The sequence below is a fragment of the Lycium ferocissimum genome, chromosome 11 (assembly GCF_029784015.1).
Source record: "Lycium ferocissimum isolate CSIRO_LF1 chromosome 11, AGI_CSIRO_Lferr_CH_V1, whole genome shotgun sequence".
Taxonomy (NCBI): Eukaryota; Viridiplantae; Streptophyta; class Magnoliopsida; order Solanales; family Solanaceae; genus Lycium; species Lycium ferocissimum.
The window spans coordinates 1,052,752-1,071,074 of NC_081352.1; positions in this window are offsets into that span (position 1 = coordinate 1,052,752).

The window sequence follows — 18,323 nt, forward strand, 5'->3', positions numbered from 1 at the left end:
TTCATATTCGTAGCGTTCATTGATAGTCCCACCTTACTATGATTGTTCCTTCAAGGTGAGGCGTGATGACCATAATGAATCCATAACATAGTCGGGGGCTACGACCTTACGTCCCTCCGATAGAACTATAGCTTTTCCTTGAGCTCTTGTGCATGCTATGTATATTATGTATGTATATGATATGAAAAATGTTTTCGGGGGAAATGGGGAAAGGTGAGGCGCTATAGACGCATAGCTACCCGATCGGTGGCATATCATGTTATGTTTTCATATCCGGACGCGGGATACCCGGACGCGGGCTAGATGGGTGATGGATCGGGCCGTACGTTCCACGGCATAGTTTTTGATGTATATGATGACTATATATATATATATGATGACAGATGGATCGGGCTACACGTTCCGTAGCAACATATGATATAATGCTTATGAGTATGCATGCATGAATCCGCCTCAAGAGGCAAGCAAGTATTAGTTATTCATTTGTGTCATGTCATTCTCTTATCACATCTTATTTTATTGATGTATGCCTTACATACTCGGTACATTATTCGTACTGACGTCCTTTTCTTTGGACGCTGTGTTCATGCCCACAGGTAGTCAGGGAGGCGGTCCAGCTCAGTAGAAGCCATCAGCCGGTCTGAAGAGCACTCCATCTTCCGGAGGTGCTACTTAGTTGATCCGTTTTGCGTATTTTGTATATGTCATTCAGTAGAGGCTCGTAGGTACTAGATGTGGGTTGTAGTTCCATGATGTGTACAGCGTGTATGTTATAAGTATTTTGAAACGGGTTTCGTATTACAGTATTATATCTCTAACGAAAAGCAGATCCTCTATTTAAGGTATTCAGATAAAGATGAATGTTTGTTAATTGAGTTAAGAAAGGGTTAGTACGAGCGGTGCTCGGTGGTTAGCCCCGGGTACCCGTCACGGCCCCTAGTCGGGTCGTGACAGAAGTGGTATCAGAGCAGTTCGTCCTAGGAAGTGTCTACGAGCCGTGTCTAGTAGAGTCTTGTTTATCGGTGTGTTGTGCACCACATCCATAAACAGGAGGCTACCGGGCATTTAGGAAATATGACCATCCTTCTTCTTAATAGATCGTGCGATAGAGCTGTGTTATAAGATTAATACCTTCCTAATGGTGCGTTATAATTTCAGCAAAGCCGATGAAAGGAAGATCTACAACGCCCCAGAAGGGCAAAGGGGTGGTTGACGAAAGGCTTGATCGAGGGCCGTCTACGGGTATAGAGGAAGTTGAACTCCAGGATAAGACCCTACCTCGACGTCCCCATACCCCGTCCATGTTTGAGAATCGGGGGGAGTCTCGGTCTTAGCCCACAGCACCTCCCGTTCCTTCGCCAGATGCTTCAGTTCAAGAGATGAGACATGCTATTCTCTTATTGACTCAGTTGGTAGCCGCTCAGGCTCAGCGGCAAGATGGGGGTCATGATAACAGGGGCTGGAGAAAGGGAGTTAATCCTTCATGGTCGAATCATGGATTTAGAGGTGTTCCTCCGCAGTTTCCTAGACCCAGATTTGGTGGACCTACATGCTCAAGGTCACCCCGAGATCTCAAAGCTTCCAGTTCTCAGATGCAGAGTGGTTCTAGTCAGAAGAGATCATCAGTACCACGATGTACTCAGTGTCGCAGGTTGCATGGGGGACCGTGTCGTCGGGGCTCAGATGTTTGTTATGCCTGTGCTCGGCCAGGCCATGTAAAGCGCGATTGCCCTTCGCTATGTGGTACAGGCAAAGTTTGGGTTACAGAAGTGGTAGCTGACTCTTCATCACCGACACGCCCTCCAAGACCAAGGTCACAGATGCTAGTAAGTAGTGCTAGAGACCGAAGGACGCCTAGCCCCAGTGGATCCCAACATCATATCCATGCACTCGCCGAACGACGGGATTATGAGTTCTCCCCGGATATGGCTCCAGGTATATCGTTAGCACCCTAGTATGATTGATGTAAATGCATATGTTAATAATCCATATAGTAAATGTAATGTGCCTGACAAAAGGATAGTAGACCGAGTGTTCCTGTTTTATGAGGCTGTCCTATATTAGAAGAAGGCTTGCGAACGAGATTCAGAAGTGTCACCCCATAGCGTAAAATTCTGATCTGGGTATAATGAGCACGTGACAAGAATTGTGATGTTAAGGGTAGCAAGGAAATGCTTAAGGGTGTGCCAAGCCCTATACACGAATACGAGGATGAAACCAGTAAGCGAACTAGGGAGTAGTAGATGAGAAAGCTTGGAGAACCTTGTTAGAGAGAGTTTAGCGGAGAGATTCCTCAACGACCGTGATAATAGCCAGTCCACCTAAGAAGGAATCAGAGGAAAGTGATATAGCAAAGTAGTAGTGGCCGTGATTGGTATGATTAAGAGGATGAATGAGACCGTTAGCCAGGCGTAAAAGACCAATACGACCGTAAAGACAAGCAACGACAGCAGTGCAATTAGTAGGAGGAGGATCAACACGATAGGAGTGATACGGAAGGATCAGGAGGAACAAACCGAGTTCTAGACAGCAAGGAAAGGATTGACACGGGTAGCATTCTAAGGGGCAAGAGGCGGTATTAAGTTGAGAATGTGATTCCTCATACGATGAGTCAAGGATTGATTATAAGGTGGGAGGAAATAAAATGAGTTGAGCAGGAAGGAATAAGAGCGAGAGCATAGTCAAGAGAAAATGTACGAAGAATGAGTGCCTACAGAATAGTGGCATGGTAGCCAAGGGAGAATATGTTTCTCACGAATGCCCTATACCGAGTTAGAAGGAGGGAAGTAAATGGAGTAAGGAGTCGAAGAGGAAAAGATGATCATGAGTTATGGATTTACGGTACGACGATGAAGCGATGGAGTGAAGTTATAATCAAGGACGATAGTGGTACGATGCGGTTATGAAATCGGTGCCAGGTGTAAACAAGAGTAAAAGAAAAGGGGGCATGAGTAACTAGACCTACGCAAAAGTAAGCGTCCCTACGGGGCGGGGAAGTTGCTAATTGAAGCAAAATTTAGATTCGAAATATAGCTACCGGGTGAGCTAAGTAATGTACGCTTTGCTCGGATTGTTATATTGGGTGCATTCCTTGGTTGTAAGACCGTAAGGTGGATACGTTAAGACCTCATGTATGCATGGTTATAGTCATAGACGGTAGGAAGCGGTGTGAGTAAGGCGTAGTGTAGTCAGGAGTACGTGAATTCAAAAATCTAAGGGTATAAGTGTAACCCTTAAAAAGGGGGGGAGTGAATAGAAAGGACATTAGTATAAAGGTTGAAACGATGAACCCTACGGGGGTGTATGGGCTTAAGGCGGTAGAGTAAGGTGACATCCAAAATTAAGAAGAAGGCGAAGAAGGGGGAACCGTGAGTTGGCAAAGACGGCAGAACACTAATGACAGGTGGAAGTGGATTCACAATTCCTCGAGATTATATTATCCCCTCATTTCTTTCACTACGAATCCCAGATGAATTTTTGGTGAAGTATAAGACCAGCCACCGAGGAGTGGTGTTCCTTAAGGTTCCAAATGGCGCTTAGTGCAAGAAACAGAAGAAAACTTTGCGAAACCTGGATTTGCGTGACATGGTTGGGGGAGAGTAGGATCGGTATTATTCGCTTGGTGGAAGCTACTGTTTGCTCTTCGAGTATAAGGGAAACTCTTATCTAGCTTGTGATTGATTTAGTTGCTCCCGAGATCTAATACTCTTTTAGTCCAAACAAAGAGATAGCACTGAAGAATATTGTAAATATAGCGGGTGATGGTAGTACAAGAAGAGGGCACGTAGGCCCGAGACACAGAGTGAATTAGGAGATTAGCGGGGATTTTATCGTGGGATTACCTCATTCCGAGGCAAGGACATTAGCGGAAAAGTCATTGCGAAGGGTATTGACATCTACATGAACATGACCATAGACACGATATGCGAATGAGTATGATTACGAATGCGAATCGCGCAAAGATTATGTAACTTGTAGATATTTACACGTCGCCAACGAAGTCAAATAAGTACCTAGAGGAGGAGTAAGAGGTAAGATAGGGGCAATGGGGTCATAATACTCCGGCGAGGGAAGGCATATGATAAACTAAGTTAGAACGTTGAGCGGGGACCATTGTTAAGGGCAGATAGGACAATCGCTTAGAATACGACATCAGTATATGCTATACACTTACTACAATAGCTCTAGGATATGGTAAATGGCGAAAGCGATAAGGTCACGGGATGAAGAGGAAGCGTAGTCTCCGGTATAGTAGGTCTTACAGATTGTATGCAAAGGGCGAAGTAGATCATGAACTAGACCTACCCTCCATAACTCGATACTTCCGAAATATGTTAGAGACCCTAGTAGAATCATGTCAATAAATGGTGCAAAAGCGGCGGAGGAAAGAATTTATTTTTTTTTTTAAAAAAAAAGGGGGTACCCATTACCGCATTAGATGGGCAAGTGCAAAGACTTTGGAATAAGGGAATAGTTGAGTCAAGGTTGGTAGTAAAACAATAACCGGGAAGAAATACATTTGAGAAAAGAAGAGAATATGAAGGCTAAATATCCGTATTTATTTCATTTGAGAAGAGGCTCATGATGAGACGACGAGATGACAAGGTATGTACGCTTTAATTTTATGTATAGGGGTCGTGTGTGGCCAATTTGTATTGCTATTGTGTTGTAGCCCTGTGAGGCAATGATATTATGGGTCGTTGTGACAGGATGGTATCGCCATATTATAAGGGAAACTCTGGCGAAATTTTTCTAGAATTCCCGATGATTTAACATTCGGGGACGAATGTTCCAAAAGGGGGGAGGAATGTTACACCACGGACAAATTTCATTCATGCTCATTAAATCGAATAATTGAAGGGAAAGAATCGCGGTTATCGAATCGACGAAGTGTCGAATTAGTTTCGAGAAGGACCCGTCAGCCATATATGGACATAGGCCATTCTTCAACAAGCAGCCCGAAGCAAATTACCTCTCCGTCACCTTATGCGACACCATATGCGACTCGCATGTGTGACATGCGAATCGCGGTGCAGCAGGCAGCCATCGCAGATCGTGCCAGTGAGAAGTAGTTCTCTGGCACCATCTGCGACACGAGGTGCGACTCGCATGTGTGACATGCGATTCGCATGTCGTGTCGCATGTTGTGCCCAGCCAGAACTCCTCTCTGGCAAGACTTGCGACGCGAGGTGCGACTCGCATGAGTGACATGCGACTCGCATGTAGTGTCGCATGTCATGCCGTTTCTGAATTTTCTGGTTCACTTTAAATAGATCCAATTCGTCCAAAATCTCATTTTTCATCATTTTGTGACCAAGAAAACCTCTAGAACTCTCTCTAATATTCTCCCATGAGAAAACCATAGAAATCCAAGATCAACAACAAGAAAGCAAGAGAATCAAGTGAAGGAAACCCATTAAAAGTCATCCAAGTCAAGAAATCCAAGGAGAGATGAACTAGGGTTTTGGTGCTAAGGGTGAATCACCACTCCAAGCTTGTTCTTCTATTGTTTAAGGTAAGTTTCATGACCCTTACATGCTATTTGAAGTATTTTTAAGTTGAGATTCATGGATTGTAGAAGAGCACCACAAATGGGTCATTAAATGGATGAATTTTGTCATTAATGATTAGTAGTGAGTTGAATCATGGAAATGAATATGTTGATGATATAGATGTGTTACAAATGACCTATAGAACATGAAATGGGTGTTGGATACGAAAGAATGCGACGATGGATTTTTAGTCATAATTGAGGTGAATTATGAAATGCGAATCATATGAATGAATGATGATTGTTGTTAGCGATATTGTGATGATTATTATGAATGTTGGGAGCTGAAATAGAGTAAGGGAAACGTAGTAGAAACAAAGGAGGTGCTGCCCAATTTTCCTTAGAAATAGAGGTCCGTTCTTGTAAATTCGTAACTAACGACGACATGAATTCTCTTGAAGGTATGTGTAAGCGCATTAAAGGAAGAACGAGCAAGCAATAAGGATAGTAAACGTCAAAGGTATGTAAGGCCGTCCCTTTTCTTTCAAGGCATGATCCTTAGGCTATAGCTTCGTAAATGTTTCTATGTCTCTCTCGTTTTCATAAGTTAAATGCTTACGTCTCCAAGGCATAAATTCCTATTCTAATAATCTATAGTTGTTTTCCCAAATTGCCATGTTCTTCAAACCAAAGATGTACGATTTTGTGAGCCTTCATGATAACGAGAAACGAGCACGTTTTACGATAGAAATGGCAAAGCCAAAGCCGAGGATATATTCTATAATGATGAAGGTTATGATGATTTTTATGACCAAAAGTCTCAAGTTATGAGCTTAATGTTTTTACGAGAATGATTTTATGCTCAAAGACTCCGAGTTCATGATTTCAATGACGACATAAGAATGTCAAGTTATTTATCAACCCTTTTTATTTCATCCATGGATACCGACAAGGTTTTCAAAAAAAAAAAAAAAAAATCCCAAAGACATACGGATTGACTTCTTACAAGATTACGTACCGTTTTACCTTCCCTTAAAAGAGTTGTCGTTCATATTCGTAGCGTTCATTGATAGTCCCACCTTACTATGATTGTTCCTTCAAGGTGAGGCGTGATGACCATAATGAATCCATAACATAGTCGGGGGCTACGACCTTACGTCCCTCCGATAGAACTATAGCTTTTCCTTGAGCTCTTGTGCATGCTATGTATATTATGTATGTATATGATATGAAAAATGTTTTCGGGGAAATGGGGAAAGGTGAGGCGCTATAGACGCATAGCTACCTGATCACCGGCATATCATGTTATGTTTTCATATCCCGGACGCGGGATACCCGGACGCGGGCTAGATGGGTGATGGATCGGGCCGTACGTTCCACGGCATAGTTTTTGATGTATATGATGACTATATATATATATATATGATGACAGATGGATCGGGCTACACGTTCCGTAGCAACATATGATATAATGCTTATGAGTATGCATGCATGAATCCGCCTCAAGAGGCAAGCAGTATTAGTTATTCATTGTGTCATGTCATTCTCTTATCACATCTTATTTTATTGATGTATGCCTTACATACTCGGTACATTATTCGTACCGACGTCCTTTTCTTTGGACGCCGTGTTCATGCCCACAGTAGTCGGGGAGGCGGTCCGGCTCGGTAGAAGCCATCGGCCGGTCGAAGAGCACTCCATCTTCCGGAGGTGCTACTTAGTTGATCCGTTTTGTGTATTTTGTATATGTCATTCAAGAGAGGCTCGTAGGTACTAGATGTGGGTTGTAGTTCCATGATGTGTACGGCGTGTATGTTATAAGTATTTTGAAACGAGTTTCGTATTACAAGATTATATCTCTAACGAAAAGCGTAGATCCTCTATTTAAGGTATTCGAGATAAAGATGAATGTTTGTTAATTGAGTTAAGAAAGGGTTAGTACGAGCGGTGCTCGGTGGTTAGCCCCGGTACCGTCACGGTCGGGTCGTGATGACAACCGGATGCTTCAATATGCTCAAAAATGACTCCATGACGTATGATGACTATGTTTTCCATAGGCGGGCCCGACTCGGGTCGACACCCGTCCGTGGGTCCCGCGACTTCCTTTATGTACTTCTGACGACTTTTGAAAGAATATGATATGATTATGATCCCGATTTCAAGCACGATCAGTTTACTTACCTTTGAGGTTATGATAATGATCTTATGCATATGATTTTGATGCATAGCTATGGTTTATGAAGTTCGGGTTAATATGTTCCCGAGTGGTATTCGAAAGAAAATTCGATTTGACTATTGTCTTGGTTTTGGAAATAATAGTTCGCTTCGACTATTTTATTGAGTCTGTAATGACGACTATGTTTTTGATTTCCACAAGCTATGTCATAAGATCTTGACACGTACCTACAATTTTTAAAGTGATACTTGATATGTTCTCGAATGATTTTCGGAAGGAACTTGACTTTGATCGTTATTTAGCTTTTAAATAAGATTTCGTTTGATTATGTTGTTGAGTCTGTGATGATGATTCGTGTATATGGTTTCTCACTACTCGCTTCGTGCGAGCTATTATGATCTCTTTCACTGCGTCCCGGGCCAGGGCATGTATTCGTGCATGATTCTACAGTATGATTCACCGCGCCCCTCACTAGAGGGCCGGGGCATGTTATATGATATGATAATGATATGATGATATGGGGAGGTGGCCAGGATGGCATATGATGACTTCATTCACCGCGTCCCTCACGTAGGGCCGGGGCACGTTATATGTATATGATATGATGATTTTACTTACCGCGTCCCTCATTAAAGGGCCGGGGCACGTTATATGTATATGTATCTGATGGTTTTACTTACCGCGCCCCTCACTAGAGGGCCGGGGCACGTTATATTTATACATGTGTACGAGATAATTTTCTGACTCTGTTTCTCAGTCCCATGATGAGCTGAATATGAAATGGACGTATGATTTATGTTTCAAAGGCAAGTGTTATGATTTTTTGGTTATTGTGCTACTTTTTGCCTCCTCGTTTCGGGGGCATGACGGTTTCGTTTACGATATTCCATGCTTTACATGCTCGGTACATATTTCGTCATCGACCCCCTTTCTTCGGGGCCGCGTTTCATGCCCGCAGTACAGATTTTGGTGATCCGCCGGCTTAGGATTCCACGCCGGTCTTGGAGTACTCCTCGTTCCGAGCCCGCCTTTTTGGTACATATCCGCTCGTGGTAAATGTATTTGTTTGTTCGGGGTACGATGGGCCCTCGTCCGTTATATGATTACGTTGGTGTTTAGAGGTACGTAGACGTATATGTGGGTTGAGCCTATTAATGTGTGTGTGTTGTGTGTTATATGTTACGGGCGATCCCATTTGCCGTAGCAAACTTTGTCGGCTTGCATACGTATATGTTTTGGGCCGACGCGCCACTTGACAAACGGCCTTTCGCTTCGATATACATATGTTTGCATTTGAGACAGCGTCTGATATTTGTATACGTAGAAGCTATCTGTTTGTGATTCGGATTTGTGCATATGTTTGGGTACCCAACTCGGGCACTAGTCACGGCTTACGGGGTTGGGTCGTGACAGAAGTGGTATCAGAGCAGTTCGTCCTCGGAATGTCTACGGGTACCGTGTCGATAGAGTCTTGTTTATCGATGTGTCAGTGCACCACATCTATAAGCAGAAGCTACGGGGCATTTAGGATGTTATCTTTTCCTTCGATCTTAGATCGTGCGATAGAGCCGTGTTATCGGGATGACCTTTCTCCGACGAAATGTTATGTTTTAGAAGCAATGCCTCCGAAGAAGGCCACGAGCGCCCCGAAGGGCAAGTCTACGGAGTTAGGAGACCGCCGAGGCCCGGCGAGTTACTGGGGCCGTCTTTGCGCCACGTACCGGTGTGCCCCAGAAGCCCCGCCCCGGTTACACACGCGATACCGAGAGGGCAACGCAGCGGCAGTGCCGGGGTGGCTCCACCCCGGCTCCGGAGGTTCGAGTGCCGCGCCTCGACTCCCCAGCCGTGGGCGGATGATGGGGCCATGGGGGCGGGGGTTTATGACCGTTGGGGCCGGGGGCCCCCCGTTGGGGGGGGGATCGGGCCGACCGACGGCAGCCTCGAGGGCCCCTGAGTTTTTCGACATTTAACCCCCGAGCGGTCGGCCCCGAGGGGCCCTGGGAGTTTTTGGGGGTTTCCCCCGACACGCGGATTGGCACCGAGACAGTCGGGAGATGGCATCAAGGCCGGGGGTTGCCGAAATGGACGGTCCCTATTGTCCGAGGGGCCCCTCCGGCCGTAGGGCGAGTTTCCCCCGGGTTTCCTTCCCCCGCCCCCCCCGCCACGACGAGCCCAGGAGATTCCCCCCCCGGGGAAAAGAGGGCAGGGGGTGTCCAGAGAAGTTTGGAGTTTGACGCCGGGGAATGCGTCCGCTTTTGTGGAATGCCGCCGGATGCCCCGGACGTAGGGGAACCCTTGGCGCGTGTTTTTGGGGGCGGCCCGCCCGTACATTTGCCCGTATACAGCACCGCTCGGTAGGAGGACCGGCACGAGGGCGTCGGCCCGATAGAGACCGGCCGGGGGCCGGCCCGGGCGCGCATCCGCCGGATACCTGCGGGGGAGTTTCGAGGCGGGCAGCCCTCGGCGGCAATGTACACCGGCACTCCTCTCGGTCGGCCAAAGCACGGAGTGTGCCCTCGCGGTTGTTGGTAGGAGGTTTGACGGAGTTATTCGAGAGCCGGTCGAGCTCTAGGCTATGTGAGTTTACAGTCGGATGGAGGCTCGAGCCAGACGAGGCCGTTTATGCCACAGTGTCCTCAGTGCGGCAGGCACCATCTGAGCAGACAGGTTCCTACGTATTGAGCAGGGCAGTATGAATGTGCAAGAGTATTGTGTGCACTTCGATTCCGTGGCTAGATATGCCCCGGCCATGGTGGCTGAGATGGAGGATAGAGTTCATCGCTTTGTGGCCGGTCTAGGGCCACACTTGATGGATGAGTGCACGAGTACTGAACTACAGCCAGGCATGGACATCTCTCGTATACAGGCGTATGCATAGAATTTGGAGGATCGTAAATGCTAGCGGAGGATTGAGCGTGAGCGTGACCGGAGCCGTGGTAAGAGGGCTAGATCTTTTGATATGGTTAGTGTGTTCAGGGGAGGACAGAGGCAGCAACATCCCAGATATTCTCATCAGCCGGCAGGGAGTGCACCTCCGCGATTTCCAGGTCCGAGGGTTGACCGGTCTTCTTATTCCGGAGCGGGCTAGAGTTCTAGAGCGTCGGGTGTCTCGGCACGTCCGCAGTTAGGCCGACGAGGCCCCCTTTGTCGCGATGTACCAAGGTGGCAAGTTACATGCCGCCGTGCGGTGTTGGCCGGGTTCGGATGTGTTGTTATACTTGTGAGCCACGTGACGAGAGGGCCCGACGGAGGCCGGGCAGGTTGTACGGTATGGATCGGCCCACGGTGGTCCGTGGTCGGCTCTTCTTCTGTGCTGCGCCCCTTCGGGGCAGCTTTTTTTCGTACGTCGACGGGGGTGAGGGGGAGGGAGGAGCATCCATCTCGGCCGATCCTCGGCACCGCGTGTACGTGGGCGGTAAACAGACCGCGAGACGTCTCCGATGTCGTTACAAGTATATTATCGGGGTTTCTCACCATGATGTTTATGCACCGATTGATCCGGTTCCAACTTTATCATATGTTACGCCTTTGTTTCCAAAGTTTGGGATAGAGTCTTGAGTTGATTAAACCCTTTTGAGGTGTTTACGCCGATTGTGATCCCAATATAGCTAAGGCGAGTATACCGAGACCGTGTTGTTATAGTTTGTGACCGCCATACCGTAACGTGCATACGATTGAGTTAGATATGATTAATTTTGATGTTATTATGGGCATGGGTCGGTTGGCTTCTTGTTATGCTAATGTTGATTGTAGAGCAAAGATGGTTCGATTCCAGTTTCTAGGCGAGCCAGTCTTAGAGTGGAAGGGTAATGCTGCTTCGCCTAGGGGTAGGTTTATTTCCTACCTTAAGGCAGAAAGAATGATCAGAAAAGGGTATATTTTGCACCTAGTTCGAGTTCAAGATGTGGCTTGATCGCCGACTCTTGATCCGTTCGTGGTTAATGAGTTTGTAAGTATTTCCGGACGAGCTGTGCATTCCCCGGAGGAGATTGATTTTGCTATTGACTATTGCAGGATATCATACAATATCTATCCCTCCTTATAGAATGGCACCGCGGAGTTGAAAGAGTTGAAGGAACGGTTGGAAAGATTTGCTCGAGAATGGCTTTATCGTGCCCAATACATCACCGTGGGAGTGTCGGTGTTATTTGTGAAAGGAGGATAGCTTTGCGAATGTGTATTGATTATAGGCAATTGAATAGAGGATCGTAAAGGATAGTATCCGCTACCGAGGATCGATGATTTATTCGATCGGTTGCAAGGCGCTAAATATTTCTCGAAGAGCAGATTTGAGATCGGGATATCACCAGGTCGTGGTCAAGGAAGAGATATTGAAAGACGACATTCCGAACTAGATATGGCCACTATGAGTTTTGTGTTATGTCGTTCGGGCTAACTAATGCCCCTCGTATTTATGGATATGATGAATCGGGTATTCGCGCTTTAGATTTGTTCGTGATTGTGTTCATAGATGATATTCTGGTTTATTCGCAGTCAGAGGCTAATCATGCAGAATATCTACGGATAGTGCTTGGAATACTCCGAGGTAAAGAGTGGTATGCCAATTTTTCTAAGTGTGAGTTCTGGTTGAACTCTGTGGCTTTTCTGGGTCACATTATTTCAGAGGAAGGCATTAGAGTGGATGCCCAGAAAATCGAGGTCAGAGGAAGAATTGGCCAAGACCCACGGCACCAACAGAGATACGTAGTTTCTTGGGCTTGTGTTATTATATAAGGTTTGTAGAAGGATTTTCCTCTCTTTAATCCCATTGACCAAATTGACTCAAAAAATCGCTAAGTTCCAACGGACGGATGCTTGTGAGCCGAGTTTTCGAACGTTGAAGGATAAGTTAACTTCAGCACCAGTTTTGACTCTTCCGGAAAGAGCAGATGGCTATATGGTATATTGTGATGCTTCAGGTGTTGGATTGGGTTGTGTGTTGATGCAGCACGGTAAAGTTCTCGCTTATGCTTCTAGGCAGTTGAAGAAGCACGAGAAGAATTATCCAACCCATGATCTTGAGTTAGCGGCAGTGATTCATGCCTTGAAGAAATGGAGGCACTACTTATACGGTGTCCATGTTGATATTTATACCGATCATAAGCAGTCTCCGACATCTTTGCGAGAAGGACTTGAACTTGCGTCGAGGCGATGGTTGGAGAAATGTGGATATTCTGTACCATCCCGGGAAGGCTAATGTGGTAGCCAATGCCCTTAGTCGTAAATCTATGGGTAGCTTGTCGCACGTGTCGCCAGAGAGAAGAGAAATGGTCCGTGAGGTTCATCGATTGGCTAGCCTCGGAGTTTGGTTGATAGATTCAGGTGATGCAGGAGTTACTGTTCAAGACACAACGGTGTCATCCTTGGTAGTAGAGATAAAGGAGCGTCAGTATGAGGATCCTATTTTAGTTCATTACCAAGATACAACACCTCAGAAAGAAAAGAAACTATTTGTGATCACAGGTGATGGAGTACCTCGTGCAGTACGAACGGATTATGTGTCCCAATATGTGCGGGGCTCCGTCAGCAGGTTATAGGAGAGGCTCATTACTCCCGCTAATTCTATTCATCCAGGCTCAACGAAGATGTACCATGATCTCAAGGAAGTTTATTGGTGGGATGGTATGAAGAGTGATATACAGACTTGTCGCTCGTTGTCCAGGTGTCGACGGTCAAGATAGAGCACCGAAGCGGAGGTCTATTGGTAAGCTATGGAGATTCCGACATGGAAGTGGGAGGTAATTAATATGGACTTTATTACAGGATTGCCCCGCACTCAGCGGAAGTGTGACTTGATATGGGTCATAGTTGATAGGCTTATAAAGTCAGCTCACTTTTTGCCTGTCAGAACTACTTATGCAGCCGAGAATTATGCAAGGCTTTATCTTAAGGAGATTGTGTGACTTCATGGTGTTCCTACAGCCATCATTTCAGATAGGGGAGCACAGTTCACAGCCAAATTCTAGAAGTCTTTTCAGCAGGGATTGGGGACTCAGTGAGTCTTAGTACTGCATTTCACCCCCAGATAGATGGACAAGCAGAGCGTACTATAAAGACCCTTGAGGATATGCTTAGAGCTTTTGTACTTGACTTTCAAGGCAGTTGGGATGATCATTTGCCTCTTATCGAGTTCGCATATAACAACAGTTACCATTCCAGTATTCAGATGGCTCCTTATAAGGCCTTATATGGGTGGAGATGCAGATCGCCCATAGGATGGTTCGATGTCGGAGAGAATCAGTTAGTAGGCCCAGACTTAATTCAGTAAGCAGTTGACAAAGTAAAAGTGATTAGAGGGAGGTTGCTAACAGCTCAGAGTCGATAGAAATCCTATGCGGATAATCGGTGACGTACGAGATAGGCGACTAGGTGTTCCAAAAAGTTTCGCCTATGCAGGGAGTGATGAGGTTTGGCAAGAAGGGTAAGTTGAGCCCGCGATATATCGGGCCATATAAGATCATTCGTATAGTGGGTACAGTGGCATATGAGATAGGATTGCCTTCTGAGTTAGAGTCGGTACATCCAGTATTTCATGTATCAATGCTTCGTAAGTGTATCAGAAATCCTTCAAGAGTGGTACCAGTGGATGATATCCAGTGACCGAGCAAATATCATACGACGAAGTTCCGGTCGTATTGGATGCATGTGTCCGTCGTTCAGGACAAGGATGTAGCCTTCGTTAAAGTCTTGTGAAGGAATAAGAATGTCGAGGAAGTGACTTGGGAAGCGGAAGGGAGAACGAAGACTGAGTACCCGCATTTGCTTTAAGCAGTACAGGAGGTTTGATCTGAGACATCATCGCCCCCACGTATTATTTCATTTTAGTTATCGTGATTGGTCGTGTGAGGCCATGGTATTGTGTGTTATAGTATGTGGCCCTGTGTGGCATTATTTTGGGTTATTGCGTGCAGGATGGATTGGTAAGCTATAAGGGGAAACTCGCGAAATTTTTATAACCTAGGATTGTTCGAACATTCGAGGACGAATATTCCCAAGGGGGGAAGAATGTTACACCCCTCATGTTCGTAGTGGTAGAACCTATGGTTTTCTAGTCGGGTATGCCTTTGGAATAGAGACCCGAGCCCGAGTTTGGAGGTAGAAAATGTCTTACCCCGTGTGCAAGGGTACCAGCAGATATTGCTGGCAATTTATAGAGTTAAAAGTTGAGCGAATCGAATCGACACAATCTGAACTGAATCAGAAAAATCTGCAGAACACCAGTCATCATCAACGGGTCGTCGACATGGTCGACGGACTGTTAGTGTGCGGCGTTGACAGGGTCCTGCAGCCTTGCATCTACAGGATCAGGTTGACGGAGCAAGTCGACGGACTGTCGACATGTCAACAGGTCGTCGACCCGCTCGTCGAACCGGACCGTTATAGCCTTTTTGGCTTTCAAGTATAAATAGGTGGTTCACGACCTTATTTCATATTTTCCTACATTCCAAATCGAAAACCCTAATATATTCTCTCCCACCATTTTTCATCTATATTAGTGAAGATTTGACCAAGACCGGGGGACCCCAAACAGAGAGCTTGTGAAGAAGAAGATTGCTTCTAGGTTTTTTCAAGGTTGTGAAGCTTAGGAGTTGAAGTTGAAGTGACTCTTGGGATTTTTGACCCCTCAAGGTATGTAAATGATTTCTACCCTTGTATTTGAGTTTATTACCAAGAGTTTTAGTGAGCTAAGTAAGGAGAAGGTGTTTGTGGGATTGGTAAGTTGATGAAGGATAAGATGGTGACTTGGGGTTATTTTAATAGATGAGAGGGAATTCATTTAAGTATATTTTGATATATATATATATATATATATATATATATATATATATATATATATGAGTGTGTGTGTGTGTGTGTGTGTGTGTGTGTGTGTTGTCATTGTGTTGTGGGTATTATGGTTGATGTTAGACCGAATGAGAAGTTGAAGAGTTGTTAAGCTTATAAGAAAAATGTTGCTCATAAATTGTCAAGCTCTATTCGTGTTTAAAATGATTAGTAAGCGAGGTAAATAGCCTAATTAAGCCCTATGTTATCTTAATTGTAGACTTGCAAATTCGAGAGGTAGAGGTTGGGTGATTGAGTATACTTCAAGGTATGTTAAGGCCATTCTTTTCTTCTTTTGGCATGATCCCATGATATGATCCAACAAGCGAGTAAGCGAGCTTCCATATTACTCAACTCTTAGAAGCATTAGAAGTACTTCAGTCTTTAATGTTCATGTACCTATTTATGAGTGATCCTTCTGTTCATGGGTCTAGTCTTTTGTAGTCAGCTCCGTGCATACGGTTTATTCATGTATTACATTCATTATATATTTATGTACATTGACTCGTGACCAAAAGGCGTTATATACGCGAATATTAGATATATGTAAAGTATGAGAAGAGATATGGGCGTTATACACATATTACTACTATGATGATGATATTGATTATGGCCGCAGAGGAGCCGATATGAGATGATGAGATGCCATAGAGGCTTTACAGGCGTTATATACGCACATACATCAGGCATTATATACGCACATGTGTGTGCGTTATATACGCACACATCTATAGATGCATGACCATCATTGATAGGCATGAACATGCATATCATGTGCCCGCGAAGGCATTGTCGGATTATACGTATTTATGATTTAGGCAGATACTAACTCATACAAGTTCATGCAGTCAGTCATTTCAGTTTATGAGTTCAGATCTTATCCATGATTCTTATGTATATATGTTGTTCTTATGCCTTACATACTCGGTACATTGTCCGTACTGACTCCCCGTTGCTCGGGGGGCTGCGTTCATGCTCGCAGGTACAGAGAGTGCGAGGTGGTCCGGCTCGCATTACCTCTATATCTAGCGCGGTGGTCGGTGCGCTCCATTTGATCCGAGCTACGGTCGTTTTTGGTATGCCCCTTTTGATATATGTATACATATGGGTATGACGGGGCCCTGTCCCGTCCTTTCTATAGCTTTTATTCTTGTAGAGGTCTGTAGACAGTTGTATGTAGTAGTTAGACAATGTAGCCTTATCAGCTTCTATTCTTTTTTGTACAGTATATGTAGCAGCCTAGCTGGCTTGCACTGTTCTTCCGCATGTTCTGTATATATATATATATATGTAGATTGTACATAGTTCTGATGTTTCCCTCTTATAAGATCAGTTTATGCCATTTATGGGCCTATGATGTTCAGTATGTTTCAGATACGTGTTTAGGGGTGTTTGGTCGCTAGAGGTCAGACACTCGTCACGACTCATCGGTTTAGGTCGTGACAGAGAGAAAGCATGATTAGGTCTCCGGACATGATGTTGGGATGGATATACTCTTAGGTTGGTATGACTTCTAATTATGTGAGCTTGTTGCCGTTATTTTACGTATTGTGACATGTGGTGTACTTGTTATTGTGATTTGGGTGATGTGAGGTGATAGATTCACTATGATGATTAAATTCTATGCTGTTTCCATTTTCCATGGTTGTTGTAATTTATCCCAGTCTTGTTAAGTGTCACGACCTATTTTGCCTAAGCCATGCAGGCACTTACCTTCCCACCTCATTAAGCGAACCCTCAACCCAACAATGAATGAATACATAAAAGAAGGAAATTAAGCAACGGAATAGAATAAATACGTAAGTCTCACGATATATATATATATAAGTAGTAGAATAGTGCGGAATAATAATAACACCCGTGGTCTAGTCTGAATAACACAAGAGCATCTAAAAGGGAAATACTACAAATCTGGAATAATAATACATAAAGTGTCTATGTCTCTGAATAGAATAGGACATAAAGATAGAAAAGTCTTCAAGGCGACGGTCGCCATGCTCGCCTCTGAAACTCGAGAATAGAGTCAAGCGACTATCAACCACGCGTCACGGAAGTGGATCCGCACGATACTCTGATTCATAAAAGAATACAGCTAGTGCGGTCAAGACAAACAACGATCGGTAGGCATCATCGGCCGACTAAGCATAGCTAACACAATCCAGATAATAAAGCAGATAAGCAGATAAACCAACAAGTATAAGCCAAACATAATCAATCTAAGTACACGTCATTGCCTAAGTAAGCATCTAATCCCAAATGTGCCAAGTCTGAATATATCAAGTCCAAATCCAACAAGTACATCACCAAACATCTCAAAATCAAGCCATAATGCAATGCAATGCAATGCAATAGTGTATGAATGCAATGCCATGCAAATTCTGTGTACACATATGAATGCAATGCCATGCAAATTTTGTGTACACATGTACTCCGGACGGAAATATCAACATGTCGGTAGCATAACCCAGTGTGACTCGCGAAGTCTAAGTGCCACCCGTCCCGGATCTTTGCCCAACAGATAGACTGGACCCCGAATCTTTGCCCACGGGGGGTTCTCACCTACACCACTCTGGGGGACCCGCGGAGTCCATGCACTATCCACGATTCTAGAACTAACATCGGATATCGGCCATGCAATCAATGATTCCGGAACTAACATCGGATATATGCCATCTCACGTCACTCAAGTAAAAGAGTTTTATCAAGTATCAATTTCACTCAATTAACGATTCCGAAATTAACATCGGATATCGACTATCTCACGTCACTCAAGTAAAAGAGTTTTATCAAGTATCATCAGTATTCCAACAGTGTATCATGAAAATGAGAGTG